General features: G+C 47.6%; 1 protein-coding gene and 1 non-coding gene across 2 annotated transcripts in view; one reads left to right on the top strand and one right to left on the bottom strand.

Moving 5' to 3' along the window:
• LOXL2 (lysyl oxidase like 2) overlaps positions 1 to 14120 on the top strand; it is a 113563-nt gene that overhangs the window by 43134 nt on the left and 56309 nt on the right. The window lies entirely within an intron of this gene.
• Positions 1837 to 1972, bottom strand: LOC139184707 (small nucleolar RNA SNORA2/SNORA34 family). The gene has a single exon (XR_011568272.1). It is a non-coding gene; the product is annotated as a small nucleolar RNA SNORA2/SNORA34 family (small nucleolar RNA).

Genomic DNA, 14120 nt, shown 5'->3' with positions numbered 1-14120 from the left:
AGGACTGGGGACTCTTCTCCCAAGTTGACTACTGTGGTTGTTGGCAGGCCTTAGCTTCCTTCTGGCTGTCAGCTGGAGCCCTCTGGTCCTCTCCATACAATCGCCCTATAGGCTCCTTGAACATCCTTAAGATATGGTGGTTGTCTTTCTTTAGAGTGAATGACTCAAAAGAGAAAGAGAGAGAGGGAACAAAACATGGAAGCCACGTCTTTCCTAACGTCCTCTCAGAAGTGATGGTCCATCATTTCTGCTGTATTTTATTGGTCATTCACATCAACAGTACGCCTTGTGGGTGGAGATTACCCAAAGATATGACTCCAGAAAGTAGTGGTCACTGGGGGTCATATTGGAGGCTGGCTGTCACAGGACAGTTGTCCCCTAACTAGCAGGGGATCAGAATCACTTTTAAAATGCATCAGACCTCCTGAGTGAGGGTCTCCCACTAAAAGAACAGCTAATTTTTTTTAACTCTCTCAGAGGATTCTGATGCTGCCAGCCCAAGTCAACATTTGGGAATGGCAAAAGGGCTTGTGACCCTTCTTCTAAATTTATGGCTAAATTTCAGATTTATCTTTTTTACAAGTGCTCCAGCCAAAGAATAGAATGAACAAGCATTTAATGCTCTCCACTATGTGGGGCTTAGGGCAGGAGGAAGAGGCAGCCAAGACTCCTTCCTCAAGGAATGTGCTGGATGTTACCCCCAAGGCACTACGGGATCGTCCATGAATCCAGGACAAGGAGCCTTTTCTGTGCTGTAGTTTCCAGCCGGCCTCAGACTAATGCAGAAGAGAGTTGATTCTTGAAATTGCCCTATTTGGGCTTCAGAGGAAGTTCTCCCCAGACTGTGGTCTTTACATTTTCCTCCCATGACTCACTCTGCCCTACTCTTTCTCATATGCTCTGAGAGCGCACTGAGATGCTGGGAACTGGTCCAAACCTGCATGACAGTGTGGAAAAGGATTTCCAGCCTTCTCTCAGCCGGCAGCTTTGAGACCACTTCTGGTTGACAGTCTTCAAATGCTGCTGTTTTATTTGGGATAACCAGAAGAGATGGTTACAGAGTTGATGTTGTGTATCTAGTGTTTTGGTTCCTGATAATCTTGCTCTATCATGAAGGTTATAATTTGGAAGGTGGGCTTATCCAATCCAGTTTCATACTTTTTATACTCTTTATATAACTTCATATGAAGTAATTAGCCACCCCCTCATATAATGCATCTCATCTTTCCAATGAGATTGGAAGCTCCCAAAGGCAGGGGTTCCGTCTAGTTTACCATTGTATCCAAAAAAAAAAACGATGCTAGGTACCTAGAATTTTCTTCTCAGGAATGAAAACCAACATTATCCACTTAATGAATTCGTCACTGTTGTTTAGTCACTGAGTTGTGTCTGACTCTTTTGTGACCCCATAGACTGTAGACCACGAAGCTCCTCTGTCTGTGGGATTTCCCAGGCGTGGATACTGGAGTGAGTTGCCATTTCCTTCTCCAGGGGATTGAAACTGTCTCCTACTTGGCAGGCAGATTCTTCACCACTGAGCCACCTGGAAAGGCAGGTGAAGAAGATCCTAGGATAAAATATCAAGCTAAATAGCAATGAGAAATGCACAGAAGCAAATCATTCCTTCATAGTATTGCCTTGCCTAATAGGACTATGAATTTATGTGTGACATTTTTTGGGGGGGAGTCCACAGCATTTTTTGGTTTTTTGGTAGTAATTGGATTTAGCAATATTACTATTCTAATGATCAAGTTAAATCAGGGATCTCTGAATTTTGGAATCCCAATATTAATCAACTACAAATAAGTATTAGCCCATATCTATCATCAGTGACTGAAATGTTTCTTTCTAATGAGTTGACCATTCCATTACGAAAGTTCTGAAGTGGCCAACAGATCATAGATAGAGATTTCTTCAGGCTTCTGCTTGAAACAATCACTTCAGCAAACTGCTAACCTTGATTCAAGGTCAAATGTGTGACATCTTTAATGGGCTTTTGTTCATCCTACATCCTTGGGATAATCCACTTGGATTGTCAAGTGAAGATCTTGACTTCCAGGCATGAGAAAGTCACTGCTAGCATGAATCAAAAGTGGATAGGCCAAAATGCCAGTGGGTTTTGGACTGGAAAAATGAGAAGACCCATCTGCCACTAGGGAAGAATCAAAAAAGTTCTGAAAAAGAACTCTGTGAAGGGCACTTCAACAGAAAAGTGTTTATGAAATTGCCTGTAGGGTCCAATTCTAATGCGTAGCCTTTAAAGGGGAAATAAAGGATTTCCCTGGTGGTCCAGTGGCTAATTATGCTCCCAATGCAGGAGGCCCGGGTTCAATCCTTGGTCAGGGAACTACATCCCATATGTCACAACTGAGAGTTCACGTGCCACAACTAAGGATCCTGCATGCTGCGATGAAGATCAAAGATAGACTCAGCCAAATAAATAAATATTTTTTAAAATAAAGGGGAAATAAGATGGGTCACAGAGAAATTAAAACCTTCGTTGTCTGGAAAAGGCAGAGAAATGACCAGGGGAAAAATATTTTAGAGAGAACTTTCTTGTTGTGAAAGGGCTGAGAGTCCATGATAGGAAATCTTAGCACCTATCTCTATTCTGGACGTTTATTGGTTGGGGGTCTGCTGTGTACACATCATGGTCTGGGATACCATTGGGGCAAGTAAACGTGACCCTTGTTCTCAAGCCCTTATAACCCTAGAAGACAAGATGCACGCCTTGGGGAAAGTTGGAACATCATTCCAGGACAAGTAACCTGGAATGATCTTCCAGGTAATCCTAAGTGAGTTTACAGTAACCCAGAGAGGCTTAGCTGGGAGGAGTCTGGTTTCAAGGGCTAGATGACTTCCACAGCCTCTAAACTTGGCATTTTCCTAGAAGACCTCCCTCTTGCTGTCATACGAATCAGATTGGTTACCAGGGACCAGACTAGGAGCTTTCCTGTCTAGCCAGGAATACTGTGAAAATTTTCAGTTGATGAGCAGTCCCCTGTAACCTCTTCCCTTTGGTATCTGCTTAAAGTAGATCATGAATGGGCCTAGATTTCAGGGTGTCTGACCAGAACCTCGGACAGCTGCCAGAAGATTTTTCTATCCAGGACTTCGTGGCTAAGCTTATGCTTATGGGCAGGGTTGGCCTGATGGGTAGGGAGCCACCCAGACTACCTACAAGGGATATTTGTGGGATGTGACAAGTTTCTCCGAAATACCTCATATAATAGCTGTGTCAGTAGCTGAAGTCATGGAATCATTCCTCTTGGCTAGAGAAATGTACCCTGTTAGATGTGTGTGGACCAGGGAAGTTCTGTTGTTGTTGTTCAGTTGCTAAGTTGTTTCTGACTGTTTGTGATCCTATGGACTACAGCATGTCAGGCCTCCCTGACCTTCACTGTCTCCCGGAGCTTGCCTAACTAAGTTCATGTCTATTGAGTCAGTGATGCTGTCTAACCATCTCATCCTCTGCTGCCCTCTTCTCCTTTTGCCTGCAATCTTTCCTGGCATCAAGGTCTTTTCCACTGAGTCGGCTCTTCACGTCACGTGGCCAAAGTATTGGAGCTTCAGCTTCAGCATCAGTCCTTCTAATGAATATTCAGGATTGATTTCCTTTAGGATTGACTGGCTTGATCTCCTTGCTGACCAAGGGACTCTCAAGAGTATTCTCCAATGCCACAATTCGAAAGCATCAGTTCTTTGGCACTCAGCCTTCTTTATGGTCCAACTCTCACATCCATACATGACTACTGGAAAAATCATAGCTTTGACTAGATGAACCTTTGTCAGCAAAGTGATGTCTCTGCTTTTTAATACACTGTCTAGGTTTGTCACAGCTTTTCTTCCAAGGCGCAAGTGTCTTTTAATTTCATGGCTGCAATCACCACCTGCAGTGATTTTGCAGCCCAAGAAAATGAACTTTGTCACTGTTTCCACTTTTTACCCTCCTATTTGTCATGAAGTGATGGGACCAGATGCCATAATCTTAGCTTTTTGAATGTTGAGTTTTAAGCCAGCTTTTCACTCTCCTCTATCACCCTCATCAAGAGACTCTTTAGTTCCTATTTGCTTTCTGCTATTAGAGTGGTATCATCTGTTTATCTGCGGTTGTTCAAATTTCTCCCAGCAATCTTGATTCCAGCTTGTGAGTCATCCAGTCAGACATTTTACATGATGTACTCTGCACGTAAGTTAAATAAGCAGGGTGGATTGAGAGCATGGAGTCTTAGGTGCTGAACCATCAGGGAAGTCTTGGAATGTGTTCGGGATGAATATAAGGTTCTATGTCAAGGTTCATGATGAAAAAATGGAAAAAACAGCTACAGAGCAAAAGCCAGGAAAAGAGACTGAAAGTGTTGATTGTATTTAAAAGATCCCTGAAAGTGATTGGTTGCCTAAAAGCTCAGTATAAGCCAATGGTATGGCTGCTAGAAAGTGTGTGTAAACTGATACACTTGGTTGAGGGGAAGGGGACATTTTTCCTAAACTCTTCACTTTTTGGACCAAGAAGGGAGTGAATTTCCAGGGCCATCTCTTAACTAGGTCATCCAGAGTAAGGACCAGCCAGGTGGAGACAGGTCTGGAAACCACATCACATGAGGAAATGAAGATATTGTGTCAAGAAAAGAGATAAGATGGAAGAGATATCGGTTCTCTTCAAATATTGAAGTGCTACCATGGAGAAGAGCGTTTGTAATTTGGCTTAACTCCCAAAACTAAGATGAATGGGGAGGGATTGGGGTGTAGATTTCAGCTGAATATGAAAACTCTTTAAGGCTGAGTGATGGAGCTACACATTTCAACACCGTCCAAGGACTCTGAAGCACAGGAGACAGGCTGCCCTGTGAGTGGTGAGCTCCTTGTCCCCAGAGTAGTTTAAGCAGGAACTGGATGAGCTCCTGCAAGGAATATGGCAGCCAAATCCCTACGTGGGAAGGACACGGGATGAGATGATTACCAAATTCTAAGACCCCATGTTTATCTGCATCTCTGAAAGTACACCCAGCCAGCCCGCACAGGGGGTGCACACTCGCTGACTACTGGCAGTGACCACCACTGTGTGTCAAACTCCCCCCACGGCTCAGTGGTAAAGAACCTGCTTGCAGTGCAGGAAAGCCGGGAGATGCGGGTTCGATCCCTGGGTCAGGAAGATCTCCTGGAGGAGGAAATGGCAACCTACTCCAGTATTCTTGCCTGGGAAATCCAATGGACAGAGGGGCCTGGGGGCTATAGTCCATAGGGTTGCAAAGAGTTGGACTCAACTGAGCACACACACACACGACCATTGTGTGAATTGGGGTCATGCCTGTTACACACACACACTCACACAGACACATGCAGAGAAGGGATGTCTGCTAGTGTGTGTTCTCATGTTCTCTCTCGACCTCTGGCACATCATGACTTTGGCCTTGAAAGCAGACGCTTTCCACCCTCACTGTTCTACATCACAGTGAAAATTAAAGCCCCACCTCCCCTCGATGTCCCCCAGATGGGGCTCATAAATTCAAAAGTGGCCAAGAGTGAAGAGTCAAGTTAATGACTTCTCTGTGTCTTGTGACCCCAGGCACAAATGATCAGTCTATTGAAGATCACAGAGACACTCCCATCTCTTCTCACCCTTATTTTGAATGGATGTGACCAGGTTCTAGCATATCCACCCTCGTAGACACCTGGAGGTTGAAGACAGATCACAGACCATTAGAGATGACCCTCACAGGCTTGTGCCTTCTCCAGAGCACATTGAAATTTCCCCAAGCAGCGAGTGGAAGAAAACGGCATCCGTCTAGACCAAGTTCATCCCACTCTGGGATGCCAGAGGCGTGAGTCACTATGCCCTGGGGCCTGGAGGATGGAATTTCACTCTATGAGCTAACTGTGCTTCCGTGGAGTCCTACATCTGCCTGGGGCATCCTCAGGGGCCCCCGACACTTCATAAATTCCCTTCTAGAGGAGGGAAAAAGTGCTTCTTCCTCAGAAGGATGACCCCTCCCAGAGAGAGTTTGGCCAGAGCACAGAGCAAGTCCACTCCCTTCTTTAAGATGAGTTGGTTGATTTCGATCCCTTCCAGCTATGACAGTCTGTAATCTGGAGTGGCAGTGGTTTCTCCTTCAGAATGGCACGGCATGCACTCATCATTTACAAGGGGGTTTAAACAATCTGTAGGGGGGAAAACCAGATGATTTCTGGAAAAGTGCATGCAGACTGTAAAATGTTATAAGAGATTTGCCTTACTGCTGATTCACCAGCCTGGGTTCATTTCTTCCAGAAAATTAACCGATCAGGATCTCCATCCTCCCCTTTGCTATGGTCTAAAGTTTTAGACCCTAGAGTGGGAGGCAGGACCCCTGAGTTATGGCCCCTTTGGAGCCTGAGACTTGCAACTGTATGTCCAGAGGGACTGACCCTTCTTGGGTCCCTGGACACCTCACTGTAAAACAGCATTTTATACAGGGGGGAGAAAAATGAGTCTCGGGCCAATTCTCAAAACCTTCTTCAAAAGAGGAAAGCAGGAGCAAATAATAAATGTTCAATACTGTTGGTTTAAAGTGCATAGATCTTTTCTAAACCTATAAAACAGAGCTCCAAGCAAACCTCCCAGGAGTTCAGAGGCTCTTAAATCGAGAGGCTTTGTTTCCTGTCTGTGGCTGTGGACAAGTTGGAAAAAGCATTAGATAAGGGGAGATTACAAATCCAGATGCCCTTGTGAGCAGCCATCCCTGCTCTGGCCCGTCTGCACATTGCTAAGTCATGTGCTCATAGAGAGGCTCGTGGCTGGGGCCGGGTGCTGTTAGGTCAGGGAACATAACGGGTCTTTTCCTTTTCTTCGGCCTCCCCACCTCACTTTCTTTTCTACTCATTTTTTAAACTTATTTTTATTTTTGGCTGCTCTGGGTCTTCGTTGCTTTATGTGGGCTTTCTCTAGTTGTGGCACAGGGGGCTTCCCATTGTGTGGCTTCTCCTGTTGCAGAGCACAAGCTCTAGGGTGCACGGGCTTCAGTAGTTACGGTGCGTGAGTTTGGTTGCCCTGTGACATGTGGGATCGTCCCACACCAGGGATCAAACCCGTGTCTCCTGCACTGGCAGACAAATTCCCAACCCCTGGACCATCAGGGGAGCCCTCTACCATTTTTGAAAGGCTCTTTTGCCAAAGCAGGTAGGTTCCCAGAACTGATTAGAAATCCTCCAGCTGTGAGATTTAAGGGTGGCCTATGGGCTTTCCTGGTGGCTCAGACGGTAAAGAATCTACCTCCAATGCTAGAGATCTGGGTTCGATTCCTGGGTCAGGAAGATCCCCTGGAGAAGGGAATGGCTACTTATTCCAGTATTCTTGCCTGGAAAATTCCATGGACAGAGAAGCCTGCTACTGCTAAGTCACTTCAGTCATGTCCAACTCTGTGCGACCCCATAGACGACAGCCCACCAGGCTCCCCTGTCCGTGGGATTCTCCAGGCAAGAACACTGAAGTGGGTTGCCATTTCCTTCTCCAGTGCCTGGTGGGCTACAGTTCACGGGGTTGCAGAGCCAGACACAACTTAGCGACTAACACACACATCCTCTGAGTGGCCTTAGAGCCCCAATTTCTCCTTTGTGACAGCAGGCAGCCCAAGAGGACTGGAGGGGCCAGGAGGAAGATGGAGCTGGGAGGATAATATTCACTTCCAACAGTGGGGGCATCCGGTACCCCTCCCCTCCACACTCTCACCTCCTACTGGAGGGACCTGGAGACCTGAAAAACCTCTTTCTTCTGCTCTTAACCACAGGGATGGAGGCTGTTGTGCATTTTTTAAATTCCAGGAGTCCAGGTTTTTATTAGTCACAGTTAACTGCCAAATGCTTCAGGGCTTTCCCCTCAGCAGCAGCCTTATCATCCCAGCATCTGGGGGCTCTTGAGGGTGGAAGCCTGAAGCCAGGAAAGGGGTAATTAACTCTGTGTGCTAAGTCACTACAGTCACTACAGTGTTCGACTCTGTGTGACCCCATGGCCTGCAGCCTGCCAGGCTCCTCTGTCCACGGGATTCTCCAGGCAGGAATACTGGAGTGGGTTGCTATTTCTTACTCCAAGGGATCTTCTCAACCCAGGGATCGAACCCAGGTTTCCTGCACTGCAGGCAGATTCTTTACCATCAGAGCCACTAGGGAAGCCCATAAATAACTCTAGAAAGGTCCAAACACTTCCCAGACAGGAATTTAACCCCCTACTCCCCATGAGAGAGGAGGCGCAGCAGATTGTCTTGGGTGGTTTAGGAAAGAAACGGGGGTCTGTTTTCATCTCTGTGCAGTTTAGAAGGCGGTGGTCCCTCCGAGCTAAATATAGCCCTACTTCCCCAGACAGCTGCTGTGTAATTGGCCGGCTTCCCTCTACGGCAGAAGGAATGGTAGCAAGTGGGCAGTTTGTGTTGGACCCTTCAGTAAGTGGGGAGAGGGCCACGGTGGGAGCCCACCGCATCTGCCCAACTGTCAAGCTGGACCATCACATGCCACTCTCCTGGGTTTTCTCTCCCTGCCTACAGGGAGCTTGGGCAAGAAGAGGTATTATATATACACTGTCTGGTGCTAACATTCCATGATTCTGTTTATCGAGAGCCTGACATGGTCTGGGCTCACCAGCCACCACAAGGGGCATAAGAGAAGGAGTTCGAGGGTGACCTATTTTTCACCACATCCAAGAACTAAAAGGGCATTTATGCAGCTAACAGAACAGACTCTTCGAAACTGGGCACATTCTGGCAGATTTGGAAACTCTGACTCCTGGCCACTGTGCTGTACCCAAAACCCTTTGAAAATCATAAACACCATTATAATTGTTTGTAAGTTGAAAGAAATAGGTAATGTTTTACTTACTCATTAGATGAAATCGGTGACTAAGTAGCCTTATAATTTGTTTTAGATGAAATAAATGAATGGTAATATGTACTCCAACTGTAAATTTTTTAAAAATTAATTAATTTTTGGCAACTCTGAGTCTTTGTTGCTCTGAGCAGGCTTTTTCTAGTTGCGGCAAGAAGGGGCCTGTTCTCTCGTTGTGGTGCATAGGCTTCTCATTGCGGTGGTTTCTCTTGGTGAAGAGCACAGGCTCTAGGGGCTTGGGCTTCACTAATTGAGGCCCTCGAGCTCAGGTTCAGCACTCGTGGCACAGGGGCTTAGTGGCCCCATGGCATGTGAGGTCTTCCTGGACCAGGAATTGAACTGGTGTCCCTAGAGTCTTAACCACTGGACCACCAGGGAAGTCCTGTACTCCAGCTTTGAACAGTGTGGATGGGATGGTAAATTGTGCAGCTGTTTCAAAAGGGAGAGGTTTGTGGGAAGAGATTTGTGGGCGGGATTCTCTATGGAAGAAGTAGAGGCTTGAGCTGGGCTGGAGAAAGCCTCTCTCTGCCCTGGTTGGGAAGGTCTTTTCTGTAGGGTGGGGCTTCTGATATGACTAGGGTAAAGGCTGGTGACAAGGGGACCAGGTGGCCCATTAGAGTTAGCCCGCCAGAGGGTTCAGTGACAATGACTGCCCCCGCCCCATCTCCATGCGGCTGTTGCTAAGGCAGCTGGAGGCTGTCTGCTCATTCATTCATTCAGTACATTTTAATTGAGCACCAGATTCTATGCTGGGTACTGGCAATCACTACTGATATTCAAGGACAGTCTCACCATCCTGAAGTTTGCTGTCCAGTAGTGGAGAAAGGGGCTTCCCTGGTGGCTCAAATGGTAAAGAATCCGCCTGCAATGCAGAAGACCAGGCTTCCATCCCTGGGTTAGGAAGATCCCCTGGAGAAGGGAATAGCTACCCACTCCAGTATTCTTGCCTGGAGAATCCCATGGACAGAGGAGCCTGGTGGGCTACAGTCCATGGGGTCACAAAGAGTCAGACACAACTGAGCAACTAACACATACACACAGTGAAGTCATTCCTTTGCCACCATGGTGATGGTTGCTAGGATAAGAGGCATCAGGTACCCACCCTGGGAGCGTGCTAGGCGGTTTGGCCAGGTCCACAGACTTACTTGATCTGTGGCCTCAGCACTCCCGCGGCTTAGAGGGACCAATTGCAGGCATAGGTGTCGTGCCAGCTTCCTGCGGTCAGCAGCCCTTGCCTGGTCTCCAAGGAAGCAGCCTCTGTTACCTGCTCCACTGCTTTCAGGTTGGAAAATGAAACAGAGCATTTGATTCTCCAGCAGCGTTGCAAAGCTCTTGATTTATAGGAGAAGGGCCCAGACGGCCAGCTTTCTCCTCTGGTGGTTCGGCATGACCTCAGCTCTGGTGCCACTCCCATCCTGACCCCCTCCACCCAGGCAGGTCTCCATCACACAGAGCTGAGCAACAGAAATCACCACACTGCCTTCCCTCTTCCCTTTCATCCATCTGGCCCAATTGGAATCACTGGCTTGAGAATGTTCCCAGGAACTTCCTAGGCTGTGAATTTCAGATTTGATCATCAAAAGGGGATAATTACAGTGTAGCCAGCCTCTTCCAGTACAACATGTTTCATGCTGTTTACAGATGTTACCCATTTGGATAAACTGAACACGTGCTGATGGTCAGATCAGCTTTTAATTCCATTCAATAACTATTTACTAGCCTCAGATTTCTAGGGGGAAGAGGGGAGGGTGTTAAATAGCTCGGATGGCAAGAGATCGCATGGATAAAAGTGCAGCTATCTCCTTGTCCATCAGTAAGTCACACAAGAAGTGCTTATGCTGTGAAGAGATGCAGGCCTCGATGTTTGTTTTGCATTAAGCAAAAAATAAAGAAAGTCTTTATTACACTTCTGGCTTGAGAACTCAGCATTTTTAGTTAAGCTGAATTCCTGTAGTTGGATTTTTTTAAATGATTATTATTAGTAGTTTATTACAAAAATATGTGAGGACCCACTATGTGCTGTGTCTGGTGCTAGTTGCCATGGGGAATACAGGAATGAATGAAAAACAGGTCTGTCCTTGAGCGACTCACAGTCTGATGAGGTGGCAAAACTTGTGGAAAGATCAATACTACAAGATTGTCAATATAAGCCAAAGATAAACTGAGGGACTCAGAAAGCAAATGCTAGAGAAGAAAGAAGTCAGATCTGTGTGGATGAGGTATGTGAGGGAGGAGGGGCTTCATGGAAGAGAGGATACTATCTTTCCCCCTCTGCCATGAGTAACAGCAAGAGACTTGCTGATCTGGTTGACTAATGTCAACCTCACACAGTTCCTGGGACTGGTATCCTTCAGCTGGTGTTCTTCAAATGATTGAATGAGTGAGATTATTTCTAAGGGTCAGGAGGATGCTCATTGGTAGAGAGAAAGCAAAAAAGGATTGCAGGAAGCAGCTTGATGCTGGCATTAAAAGAGGGATGCTGGCCTGGCAACAAGGGATGCTCAAGGCTGGAGAAAGGACAGGGAGGGGATGAGGTGGGTCTGATCAGGAAGGCTCTTGACCTGGAGTATAAGACCTCGGGGAGCCACAGGAAGATTTTGAGCCAAACACATGAGTGCACAGTGCTCAGCTGGATGGATATGCCAGCCACGTTTGACGAGGACTGGCTCAGTCATTCATCTGCCCCAAAGAAACAGAATTGTGATGCTCTCTTACTTCCACAATTCTCACTGCACACCTGCCTGGACAATAGAAATGGGAAGGAGATGGAAGGGTAGGAAAAGCATGGCTGGGGCAGAACGAGCCACAAGAGCAAGGAAGAGAGAGGGAGCAAGAGGCTTGCAGGCTGCAAACTGGGAGGGCGTTGCCTCACTCGGTGAAAAGAGGGAAGACCAAGGGCATCCTGGGTGCGTTTGGTGTGAGGTGCTGATGAAGTTGCCAAGGTGGCACCTGGGAAAATGGATCTCTATCTGGAAGCCCATTTTTTAACAATAGCTGAATAGGGCTTCCCTGGTGGCTCAGTGGTAAAGATCTGCCTGCCAGTGCAGGAGACACAGGTTTGATCCCCGGTCTGGGAAGATCCCACATGCCGCAGAGCAACTAAGCCCATTCACCACAAGTATTGAGCCTGTGCTCTAGAGCCCAGGAGCCACAACTACTGAGCCCACCTGCTGCAATTACTGAAGCCCCACTCTCTAGAGCCCAAGCTCCTTAACAAGAGAAGCCACTGCAGTGAGAAGCCCGGACACCCTAACTACAGAGTAGCTCCACTCATGGCCACTAGAGAAATGCCCACGCAGCAGTGAAAACCAGCACAGCCAAAAATTAAATAAATAATTTAGAAAATAGCTGAATAAATAAAGGCCTTTAAGAGCAAGATGCCTGTTAGCTGTAGAGGAAAGGGGCTTACTAAGTGAGCAGCAGTCATGCAGAATGAACCAGTCGTCTGTCCTGGTGGGATGATGGTGGACCACTACCTCTCCATCCTCCCACCTGACACCACTCCACGGATGACTTCTCAGGTGGGAAGGCTTGGTCTGATACATTAAGTAATTAATTGCATAATTAAATGACAACTTCTAGAGGGAGGGAGGGGAAGAATTGGACTAAGATCTGGCTCTTGGAAACATGCCCTCCACAGGAGGCGATGAGCTGAGTGCCGACTTTCAGCAGTGAGGTGCGTCCTTAGAGGGTTGCTTGCCTTGCCTCCCCCTGAATCTTTCCCTGATGCAATCCCCACCTAGACTTTCAAAACTGGTGATTTTTCCTCCTTGGCAATAGCCCCAGACTGTCACACTGTGGAATCTGCAAGTCATTCACAGATGCTGCAAATGTGAAATGTCATTCAAGCACAAGACTGGGAGACCAGCCCTGGTGATCATTCACCAGCCCTTCTTTCCACCACCCGCTAGGTACAGCAGGGCAGGTTATGGCCTCAGGGCACCCTGATTTTCCCCTTTGGAAGCCAGTGATAGTCACTCCCAGGGCTCAGACCCTCCCTGGAGATGTGCTGAGTTTTGAGTAGGACAAACAGTTCTGTGAATTCCTTGGAGGGAAGCCTTTTGGAGAGTTTGGTGAACTCCTGTCTCTGGCCTGAGGGCTAGCCTTCAGACTTTCAAGTTTTAAAAGGGGCCAGGTATATAGACGGCCTCTGGGCTCTTGGGCTAAATGTGAAACATGCAAGTCTAAAGAGACTTCTGTTAGAAAAGAAAAATGTGTATAGGTTTTAGTGTTTCAAATCTTCACTGCTCTTTTGAAGTTGAACTTCTGGGGGGAAAAAATTCTACTGCTTGCGGTTATGGAAAGGATTCCAAGGCTGTGAGATCAGGAGGGCCGTTGTGTGTGTACGTGTGTTTTCCTACACAGAACTCTCTGAACAGCCCCCGTGAGCTCGTTAGCCAGCAGCGAGCCCTGACTGCATGCCGCTGAGGGTTTCCCTGCTGCCCCGTGGCCTGAGTCCAAGGGCAGCTGGGAGGCAGCCCTCGCATCTCACGTACGCTCCGGCCTGACTCATAGCTTCTCTGGGCGGGGCGCAGGGTGGACTTCAAATGTGGGCTTTTATTGGGCGGACCCCCAAAGGATGCCTCAGAAGGCTGAGTCCCAGGCCCAGCTGTGTCCTCTCAGTAGCCAGCAAGGGATGGGATGAAGGCAGAAGGGTGAAGACCCAGAGGCCCATTGTGGTGAGCCTGGGGCACGGACTTGGAGTCAGAACTCGGTTTTCACCCTTGTTTATCTACTTACTGGCTGTGTGAACTTGGAGAAGATGCCGAACCTCGCCAAGTTTCCTCGCTTTTCGCCTGTAGTCAGGGTGTACCATTAGCCTCTCACTGGTTGTTATGGGAACTGAGGCAGGGGATGGACGCAAAGTTCTGAGTGCAGAGCCTGACGCGTAATGAATTGGCTGGCATTTGATGAATGAGGGCCCACGTAATCGTTATGATTTGGAGAAGAACCAGGGCCCCAGGGTTGGGCAATAGGGAGGAGGCTGGCAGGGTCCTTGGAGGGAGAGACTGTATTTTATGGGATGAATGAATGACTGACTGAGGTGGATTTGAGCCCAAGATGGTGGGAAGGAATTAGTTCTGTGGAAAGAGAAGAGGAGAAGGAACTTGCCTGACTGCTCTCCCAGGGCTTTGCAAGGAAACCCTCTGCATCTTCCTCTACCGCACGCACAGACACACACTCCATGCAACCCACAGACATGTGCACATCTGCCTGCACACGGACAGACAGGAACAGCGAGCTCCCCGAGAGACGCATACGTGGGCGCA

This window comes from Bos indicus, chromosome 8 (assembly GCF_029378745.1).
Source record: "Bos indicus isolate NIAB-ARS_2022 breed Sahiwal x Tharparkar chromosome 8, NIAB-ARS_B.indTharparkar_mat_pri_1.0, whole genome shotgun sequence".
NCBI classification, from domain to species: Eukaryota; Metazoa; Chordata; class Mammalia; order Artiodactyla; family Bovidae; genus Bos; species Bos indicus.
Note: the sequence above shows the minus strand (reverse complement) of the source record. Positions and strands in the feature narration are given on the sequence as shown.